The sequence below is a fragment of the Catharus ustulatus genome, chromosome 2 (assembly GCF_009819885.2).
Source record: "Catharus ustulatus isolate bCatUst1 chromosome 2, bCatUst1.pri.v2, whole genome shotgun sequence".
Lineage (NCBI taxonomy): Eukaryota > Metazoa > Chordata > Aves > Passeriformes > Turdidae > Catharus > Catharus ustulatus.
The window spans coordinates 75,402,076-75,412,594 of NC_046222.1; the positions used below are offsets into that span (position 1 = coordinate 75,402,076).

Consider the following 10,519-nt stretch of genomic DNA (forward strand, 5'->3'; position numbering starts at 1 on the left):
GTCTTTCAAATACATAAAGCTGTATGTCATAAACTGCATGAAAATCAGAATTTTCTCATCTGTTTCAAGGTCTAATATTTAACCCAATTAATTTAAGAGTTTAGCATTTCATATCAGTGCTATAGTCCCATGTTCAATTTCTATTCTATAGAATAAAAACATGGACCCTGTGGTATTTAACTCACCTGTTCAGTTGTTTTCAACAATGCCTTATGTTTTCTTACATTGCATTGACTGTTACTGCATATTTGACTCAAAAAAATCTGCAAAAATGCACATAAGGTTCTCAGCTGCCTCCGTACAAACTTGTTTTGATTTCGATAATCTGTTAAATACAGTCTGTAAAAGTTAAAGTGCACAAAATGTTTATAGACATGCCAGACAACATTAAACAGTCAAGATTTACAGATTTAAGTTTCTCAGATGGTATTGTTGTGGCAACACAATGTTTATGGCAATACAGTCTTCATTATATCACATAAAAAATGAAGTTCTTTAATAGGCACAATTTATGAATGCTTAAATTGAAATGTATTATTTTTTCTTGCATTTAACTTTAAGATAGCAGTGTTTTTATAAAGATTTCTTTGTTTCTTATACTGAGTTAAAGTTTATATTAATAGATTTTTATTTATTTTGACAAACAGCCTTTTGCCCACATCTTTGTTACAGAATCAACTCCTAACAATTCAATGAAGGATGAAAAAAAAACCCCCGAACACAGAGAAAACCAATCAGACAATACAGTAAAAGAAAAAAAAGATCATGTAAAAATCATGTAAAAATCAGACAATCATGGAAATTACAAAAATAAATAATAAATTATCTTTCTTTAACCTCTGCATTTTCTGTTGTCACCTCTTCCTCCCGTCCTTCATCACTGTTTACATGAAAACTACAGATGGAGCAGGTTGCCCATAAAGATTTTTCCACCTCTGTTCCTGGAAGTTTTCAAAATCAGGCTCAATGTTTTTGACCTCAGAGCTGCTCCTGCTTGAGCAGGATCTTGGAGTATAGGCTTCCTGACTTCCATCTGGCTGATTCTGTAGTTCCAGAGTTCTAGATTTCTATCAGTCCACTAATTCCTCAATCTCCTTGTGCCTATGTTGAGAATCTGAAGGCATATATGTTTTGAAACTTCTCCTTTTCTCCAAGCCCTTTCCCCTACCATTTTCTCAGTAAGGGAGGACTCAAATAGTCCCTCATAAAATAGTGCCAATGTGTAGAATTTGATATCAGGGATTTGCCCAGACCTAACACTAAAAGAGGCAAAATGAAACCTATTTCTCTGCCCTGGATATATTATCTTTCCAGGTAAGCAGCTCTGCAGCTGTGGAAGCCTGTACACAAAAGGATTGTGAGAAATGGAAAAATAGAAACTTCCACAGATACTGAAGGGTTTGATTTGCAGCCTTGGAAGAAGTTTGGATTGATGTAAAAATAGAATACACAGACATTAAGCAGAAAAATTATAGACTTATGTTTTATAGTTGTAGGTAAGAATATACCTTAAGCAAATAAGAAACTGTATTGGATAAGATAGTGAAGGTTTTTATAGTGTAGTAATGTAATTGCATAGGGTAAGTTACAAGTTTAGATGTTATAATAGAAGCATATGTGTGTACATGTGACAGTAGTTCATTGGATAAAAGTATGCACAATGTGGCAGAATTAAGCAAAGGTGATAGGTTGGAAAAAACAAAATATACTTCGTAACAACTTTCCATCGGATTAAAATGTTATATATTGCCTTTTAACGGAGAAACCTGTGACTACTCTGAGCTATGACTGGATTCTTGCTTCTCTAAATCTCACAACCTTGAGTCTGATGTGTATCGGAGCAATAAATTATCTTTAGCATGATCATAATCCCATCCCTTCATTAAAGCAATGATAACAAGGGATAAATTATGCAATTATGCAATTAGAAATTCTGCTTCTGTGTCACTTGCTGGAGTTTTCGGTTTTTTTACCCTGTGTATCATTCTAGCAGTTTGTACTCAAAACAGAAGAGGAAAACATAAGACATGACCCCAGTTTCCAAAGAATATAGTGAAAAAAAATTGTCTTTGTATTTATTATGCCAGCACACAACAGATGTCAAGTTGTGGAGGAGTTATTGGCTCAGCGCCTCTAATTTGTTCATAGACCATAGAAGCTTCTATGAAGAACACTTCTTCGAGAACACTTTTGCCAAAATTTCAGTAATTCCAGATTGCTGGACAGCTGTCAATACACAAGGTACCTTCAGATAACACTGCGGGTAGACCAGTGGGAGGTTATTTACTTGAAGCAAATGTCTTGCCAAAGTTCAATTATAACCTTTAGGTACTTGGGGAGCATCTTCTGGCTCTCAGTTTGCTCAACTAAGGCACTGTGAGTTTATTAGCTGAATACCTTAAGCTGTCCATGTCCAGGGCAGTCTTGTGTGAGGATTCTGAATAAGCATCAATAATTTTTTATTTTAATAGTTCAGCCTATCTGGTATTCACAGTTACTGTCTAGGGAGAACCCTGTGTTTTGACACTGCCAGAGCTGGCAGAGCTTAGGGCACTTTCTGGTTTTCCAGTTGTTGTTTTGAGGCATGTGCACTTCATTAGCTTTTGAGCAAACAACCATTTTTCTTTCCAGGAAAGTTGATTGTGCGCTGTGTATTGTTCTTGATTTTGAAGGGACAATCCTGGTTTTGATTTTCTCAGCTGTTCCTTCCCTCTCAGATGGAGATAGGAGGGATTTCCGTGGAGACAAAGAATGCTTTTGCACAACTATTATAGCCTTACAATTCGTATGGTTTCATTTACAAACTTTTTCAGATACCTGGAACTAGTTTTTTTTTCCAACAAATACTTTTTTGTCACATTTAAGCCTTTAACTGAGCATACTAATTTATTGTCTAATACATTCATTTGGTATTGGGAAGGAATTAAATTTAATTAAATAAAAGCAACTTTAAAATTTTCATTATTAAAATTCTCATTTAGTGTTTTGTTTTGTTTTGTTTTGTTTTGTTTTGTTTTGTTTTGTTTTGTTTTGTTTTGTTTTGTTTTTAATATACCTGTTAGATTTGAGAGAGAAACAAGATGTAAGCTAGGACAAAATAAAACAAGAAGCTCTGGCCAGGTTTCTTCAAGATGCTACACTCAAGAGTTGTTTGTGAGGACCTAATCTTTTAAAAGTCACTGAACCTGGCTGTTAAACGGCTAAGAACAATATCAGTGCTGGTCTGCTGATCCTCATCTAAAGCTTATCTGACTCATGACGTGACACAGACCCATGTGTGAAACTGATAGTTCAGTCCCTCAGTTTTTCAGACTGATGCTCAGTTAAAATTGTCTGTCTTTATGCTAATTTATCTTGCATAGGATAATGAACTTCATGCTGAGAGACAAGGAAATGTGCCAGGAATACTAAAAGCTATAAATATTTCATGTTTAAAACAAACAGGTTAAAAACCATGCAGCATGAAGCAATCTGCTGAGTCATTTTGAACACCCTCGCTTAAAGGTTACAGCCAGGGGTTTAAAAAATATAAGAGTAAAATTATAGTGAAAAAACTCTTCTAATATTTCTTTGATGCCAAGGGGAAGGTTAAGAGCATTACTTTTCAGAATAATCATGTTTAACCAGATGCTGAGGAAAGAGAGAAAAAATATATATCTTAGGCGAGTTCTAAGCATCTGCATGTATAAACATAAATGCACATATTTAAATAGCAAACTATTTATTTCATACTTTTTCACTTGATCATTGACATCCTTGGGTGTAGCTATAAGCAAGCATGGCTAATGTAATTATGCAGAACTCTACTCTCAGAGTTTATCCAAATTCTTCTACATGGCCTCAAGTTGGCTTAATGTGATCATACTTCACTTCTGCTTGAAGTTGGATTTTCCTCTGCTACTCTGGTCAAAGACAGAGTTGAAGTCTATGATCTTTGGTTATAGGAGCACATAAACTCACGTTGTAGTCTTTGCAAAGCTCTTAGATGTGCAGTCTTCCTTCTTGAATAATTTTAAATACATGTCTTTCAAAGCCACACTTCCAGAACTCTCCTGAAACTGAACTGTATCCTGAATTGTTTATGCTTTCTCTCAGAATTTAGAAATCCCTACTTCTCTAATACTAAAGCATTATCTCTTCTGAATGACTCACTGTAATAAATTGGAATACACTACAAGTTTATACTTTCTACACACTGCCTAGATGATGATATGGGTCAGAAAGAGAATGTTAAAAATGTCATTTTAAAAAATAATTGTTATTACTTTTTTTTTTTCCATCTCACTTTATCACTTTAATTTCTCAGGAAGAAAGAATGACTTCAGGTGTCCATTAAGGAAGAAAATTAAATGTTTTGATATACTTCTAGTCTCTTGTCTCCTGAAACAGAAAACAAGCAAGTACTGACTATTACTCTGCAAAGCATCAGCACAAGGTAAGTGTACCCAAAACCACTACGTGTCTTTCCTAATGTTTAAAAGATGCACCTTTTCCTTAAATGAAAACTATTTCACATCTGAATACACTAATTTGCAACTGACAATAATTTAAATGCCATCTTCTAGCAGTTTAACAATGCATCAATGTAAAAGAACATTTCTGCACAAATTGAAATTACTTTTTTGTAGACTGAAAATTGAAAAGCTTTTGCTATAGGAGAAGCCTGCAGTACATGGAAAATACAGTTTAATTATCTAATAAAATATTTTTTCAATATTTTGATTGCTATTTTATTCCAACCTCTTTAAAAAATAAAAGACCCCAACCTTATCTTATTTTGGGTTTTTTTCTTTTGTTTTATAATCATTCAGAAGGTTCATCTACAGTTATTTGAAATAAACATCTTTTTACTGATTGTGCTGTTATAGTTTAGCCTTCACTTCTCAAGTACACAGTAAAAACTGAATGAATCAGGCACTGCAGGTGTAAAAAAATCTAACACAATGCATGTACAGAGCTCCCTTTCATTTAAAATTATCTTACTACCTGGCTATACTTTGTCAATTCATCATTCCATTGACATTGAAATTGAAAGACAGTAATTTTCTTTTTATATTATTTTTGAACAGAAATTACCCTCATCTTTGGAACTTTTCTTCAGATAAAAATTATCTGGAAAATATCTTTTTTTCTCCTTTTTTTCATAGACTGAGATGTTAAAAACAATGTGAATGACCCAGGAGCAACTAATTGCCTGTCAATTACAATAAACTTAAATAGAAGATTTTCAAGCTTGGAAAAACCCAAGTAACAATGGGAACAAAAAATCACCAGGACTGTACTTTAATGGAATAGAATAAATCATTATATTTAAGGGGGGGGTAGGGGGGGTAAAGAAGAGTTACAATGCATCATGAATAATATGTTAGCAAAAAAATTCCAAATCTTTACAATGCTTCTATGGCAAAAGTAGATAAATAGGAGGTTGATCGGTTTGCTGGTTGTTGGTTTGGGAGTTTGCTTAAGGCTAAAGAGAAAGAATGAACTTGACTCCTGCATGACAGTGATGCCTGTTCAGCAAATTCAGAGAAAAATGGGCAGGATGAGTAAAAACCAACACTCAGATCCCTCTGTGTGTGTGAAATCCCGCACTAATATGCAATTAATGTGTATGAGAATATAGTCTTATCTTGACTGTGATTTCAGACTACCAAAGCATCCAAGAAAATCAAGCTTTAAATTGACCAGTGCATGAAAAAAGAAAAATACAGATGTACTTTGTGGGTTGCTTGAACTAATGAAACTGTTTGTCCTAGAACAGGATAAATCAATGATGACTTATTCAGTGCAAAATATATTAGATCTCACAGACCTTAAACTGGGTATTAATATGTTTTGGAAAGGAGATATTATGGATTAAATAAATGGTCAACACAGATAATTTCATGTCTTCAAAGAAAAACAGATGCAAAGCTGAAAAACTTGTTTGGCTTTGTTTGGGTTTTTTGGTTTGATTATTTAGTATTTGTTTGATTTGGGTCGTTGTTTTTTTGTTGTATTGTTTTGGTTTTAATTTTTTTTTTTGTCCTTGGTTTTTTTTTTTTTTTTATTACTGATTCCCAGATCTGTCAAGCAGAATCAGTATAAAGAATTATTATGTGAACCCTGTCAGAAGGAAAGAAAATTAATGATTTAAGAAGAGGGATAATCCAGGCTAAATGCTATGAAAGCTAAGGAAGATGTTTCTATGTGAGTGAACTAGAAAACTTTAGCTCTGAAAGGAGTCATTAACTGTAAGAAGAGTAAGATACAGAGGACTACCTGAATCAAAGGAGAAAAAAAAAAAATTAAAAAGCTGCAGAGTTTACTTATTCAAACCATTATCTTCTTTCCTAGTTATCAGATTCTTGTTGTATTTTTTATTACAGCTACACCAGATTACTGTGGTAAGTTTCAATTGAGAGAGGAAAAATATACAGATCTGTAGACATGCAATTTTATGCATCAGGCAAGGTATGACTTTCCAAGTTATTAATAAATATGTATCACGAATATTTTTCATAAATGTGTCTGTATCTAAATCAATATAAATAATGGGAACTGAAATGATGTCTATATTATTTCTTTAATTCTTATATTAATTCTTTATTTTTTCTTGGAGGTACTAGATTAAAAACACAAAAACCATATGTCCTGGCTTCGACTGGACAGATAGAGCTTGGGATAGAGTTAATTTTCTTTCTATTAGTTGGTATAAACTGTGTTGTGTTTTGGATTGAGGATGAAAATGTTGATTATGCACTGATGTAGTTTTTGATATGTGCTTACCCAAGTTAAGGACTTTTCAGTTCCCCATGCTCTGACGGTGAGTAGGTGCAGAAGAACTCAGTGGGGACAGGACAGCCAAGTCAAACTGGCCAAAGGGATATTCCATATCACAGCAGGGCCCGTTCAGTTTGTAAACTGGTGGAGTTGGCCGAAAGAGGCTGATCACTGTCAGGGACAGATTTGGCATTAGAGAGTAGTGAGTAACTGTAGAGTGTAAAGTTTTGTTTTGTTTTTTTCCTTGGGTTTTATTTGTCTTTCTTTTTCTTGCCTCCATTTCCTAACAATTTTTTTTTTTTTTTTTTTTTGTAGTAGTAGTAGTAGTAGTAGTAGTAGTAGATGACTCCATGTCAATTACTAAACTGTTCCTATCTCAACCCATGCGTTTTACCTTTTTCCCATTCTCCTCCCCATCCCACCATGAGGGGTGACGTATGGCAGAGTAAATAAGTGGTGCATGGTGTTTAATTGCTGGCTGGGATTAAACACAGCACTGCAAAAACTACACCAGAAATTTTAAGGATGAGTGCTTGGAAATTTTGAGTTCATCCAGAGGTTTAAATTTTATTTTACAGTATGAATTTTACTCATTTAGATAATAATTGTCTAACTTAATACCATTTTATGTAAAAATAAAACCCAGAAAAAATATAATTTATACAAGTACATTCTTAATGCACTATTTTGTTATAAATTTTCCTACATAAAAAGCTTTTCTTCCCCCACTCTATTCCTGATCTTCAAGAGAATGAAAGTTTAAGGTTTTTTGCCAATAGAAGTCATAAAAAAACTAATAAATTATTGCATTGAAGTTGATACTTATTTACTCATTGACACTCACTCTGGAAGAAAACAGAAAATGCTCTCTCATTTAATTTTTGTGTGAATTCAGTTCTCACCATTAAAAGACAATCCATTTAAGTAAGATGCAAACTTTGTCAAGTACCTCACTTTTCCCTTCCTCTGTTACAATTTTTCTTCAGTATAAATCATGAAAGCAAGATCAATATTTCCCTTGTGGTTTAGACAGAACCTACCAGCTTTTTGTAAAAACAACAATTTATATGAATTAATCAAGGATTTTATGGAAACTGTGAAGTATTGGTCAGCTTTCTATTCTCACTGATGCTGGTGCTATACTTTGAATTGCTTTTACTGCATTGGAAGTGAAAAGTGGCATTTGGCTAACTGAAATAGTCATTTTAATAATATTTCAGAGACTGAAAATATGAGATGCATTCTGTATTTTTCTAAATTTCCCCTTTAGAACCTTAGTAGCCAAATAAATCAATGTAAAATGCAGCAAATGTTAAAAAGCAGAGTGATAAATCAGGTATCAGGAAGCATGATTGGCTTTAGACATTTCTGCATCTTGAACCCCTCACTCTGTAAAGCCTTCCATTAACTCCCTCCCATTTCCAGGGATTCATCTGGCTGTCATCCAAGGCCTTAACCCTGGTATGGAACTATCTGGTCACCTTGAGTCAGACTTCTGAGGAGACTGTGAAGTTGTGAAAAAGAGTGGTGAAAAGGTTTAGAAGGGTGAACTGTACCAAGCGAGAAATGCAAAACTGCAGATAAAAGGAGTGTCCACACAGGATTGTTAGTTTCTCCAGGGTTCAAGGAGAATGCAATGCCAGTACAGAAAAGCATAAGACTGTGTGGAAAAAAAAGCAGCCTGAAACAGAGGCTGGCCATCTTCTTCACAATCTGACAAAAGGGTAGCCGAAAAGACTCTGTGGTCTGGGATGATCATACAAACCCTTTGTCTACTATCCATTAAGTATTACACAATTAATAATCATTTTGCACACCTAAGCTCCCTACATTCTTCTTGCAATGTCTTTTTTGAGGTCAGTAAAAGTTGCTGTACAAAACACAAACCCTGGGTATTATGCTGTGTTGAAAATAACCTTTTGTTGTGAAATATGAGACCAATAAATCACAGTATGTAATGACACACTGCTCTTGCTCAATACCCTCTGACCAGGTTCTTTTAGATATTACACACTTGGAAGGTGCAAGGTTGTGTGTCATGGCTAATTGTTCGAAGATAATTGATGTTACAGAGGATTTCCAATTCAGAAGAGAGACAAAATATAGTGAAAATACAATACAAATATATATAACAAAAGATGTCAATTGCTGTACACACTTCAATCACAATACCAATGTTATTCCTAGTATGAAACTTGCTCACCATCAAGACAGTAGATGTTCCAAATCACAGGAAGGAAGTACACAAGCTTAAGGCAGGTCAAGTTATCATAGGACATTGATATGTCAATTCTAACATTCCCTAATTTGACCTCTGAGACATAATCCAAGTCAAAGACTGATTCACAAAACACAGCTCAAAGAAATAGTACAGATAGTTTGATGCAGCAGTGTATTAATTCTCCATTAAATTGGGACATGTGATCCAATTCGATTGAATGACTCCATACAGGGGATTTGTAGCATGTTACTGTACCTTATCTGTTCTATCTGCCTCCATTAAAGGGTTTCAAACTCCCATAGGTCAAATATCATAGCTATAGTCTCATTCAGATTTCTCCTGCACATTGTACAAAATCTAAAATAATAATAGAATCTGCCAAGAAAACTCACCATGGGTTTCAACTGGAATAAGACTCCAAAATGCAGTTCTCTGGTGAGACAGCTGCCTGGAATGCTTCATCCAGCTCTGGTATCCTCAACATAAGAAGGACATGGACCTGTTTAGAGTGACACAGGTTGAGAGAGTTGGGATTGTTCAGCCTAGAGAAGAGAAGGGTCTGGGAAGACCTTCTAGCAACCTCCCAGTACCTAAAGGTATAAGAGAGCTGAGAAAGACTTTTGATAAGGATGTGTAGTAACAGACCTAGAGAGGGATGGGTTTAAACTTAAAAATGGTAGGTGTAAACTGAATAATAGGGAGAAATTCTTTACTGGGAGGGTAATGGGGCACTATAACAGGTTGCCCAGAGAAATAATGGATGGACCATCCTTGAATTTTTTAACACCAGGTTGGGTAGTGCAACATGTCCTAGCCCATAGTGCAGGGAGGTAGAACTAAATATCCTTAAAATCCCTTCCTACTGAAAACATTTTATAATTCCATGATTCCACGGTAATAAATAAAGATATGGGGAGGTTGGCAAGGATCAGACAAGAGACGAAAAGGTCATTTAAGGACTTGGAAGCCTACCATAGGAAAGGCTGAGAGAATTGGTTTTTTTCCACCTTTTCATGATCTTCCAGTATTTTTAGGGTGATTGCAAAATGGAAGAAGACTCTTTTTTCAAGGAATCACATGGAAAAGATGAGGGATAATGGATACAAATCACTCCTGGGTAGATTCTGATTAGACACAGAAGGACAATTCTTCAAAAGAGAAATTAGCCATTGGAATAATCTCCCCTGTGATTGTTCCCCAGCATTTGACACTTTACAGATTCAGCTGGAGAGGGTGTTGAGCTGTCTTTTCTAGTGCTTTTGCCATAAAAGATTGGACTAGATGACCCTTGAGATCTCCTTCTAACCCAGACTTCTTTGATTCTGAGATTCTGTGATTAAGTGTCAATGTTGGATACATTTGCTGGGAAACTTTACAAAGTTGTATATTAATTACCTAGTAACTCCACAGTGAATTTATCTATAAATTTTAAGAGTAAGAAATAATATTCACATCCTATTTGGAATTACTGCAAACTGACATTGCAATCTCTAAAGTTTTTAAATAAAAACTAAACAACCAAACAAAATAACAAAC

General features: G+C 34.7%; 1 long non-coding RNA gene across 1 annotated transcript; it reads right to left on the minus strand.

Moving 5' to 3' along the window:
* Positions 1-215: 215 nt before the first annotated feature.
* LOC117011138 lies at positions 216-9,457 on the minus strand. The gene is made up of 3 exons (XR_004420871.1): positions 9,376-9,457; positions 6,769-6,933; positions 216-339 (listed from the first exon to the last, which is right to left on the minus strand). It is a non-coding gene; the product is annotated as an uncharacterized LOC117011138 (long non-coding RNA).
* Between the last annotated feature and the right edge of the window lie 1,062 nt (positions 9,458-10,519).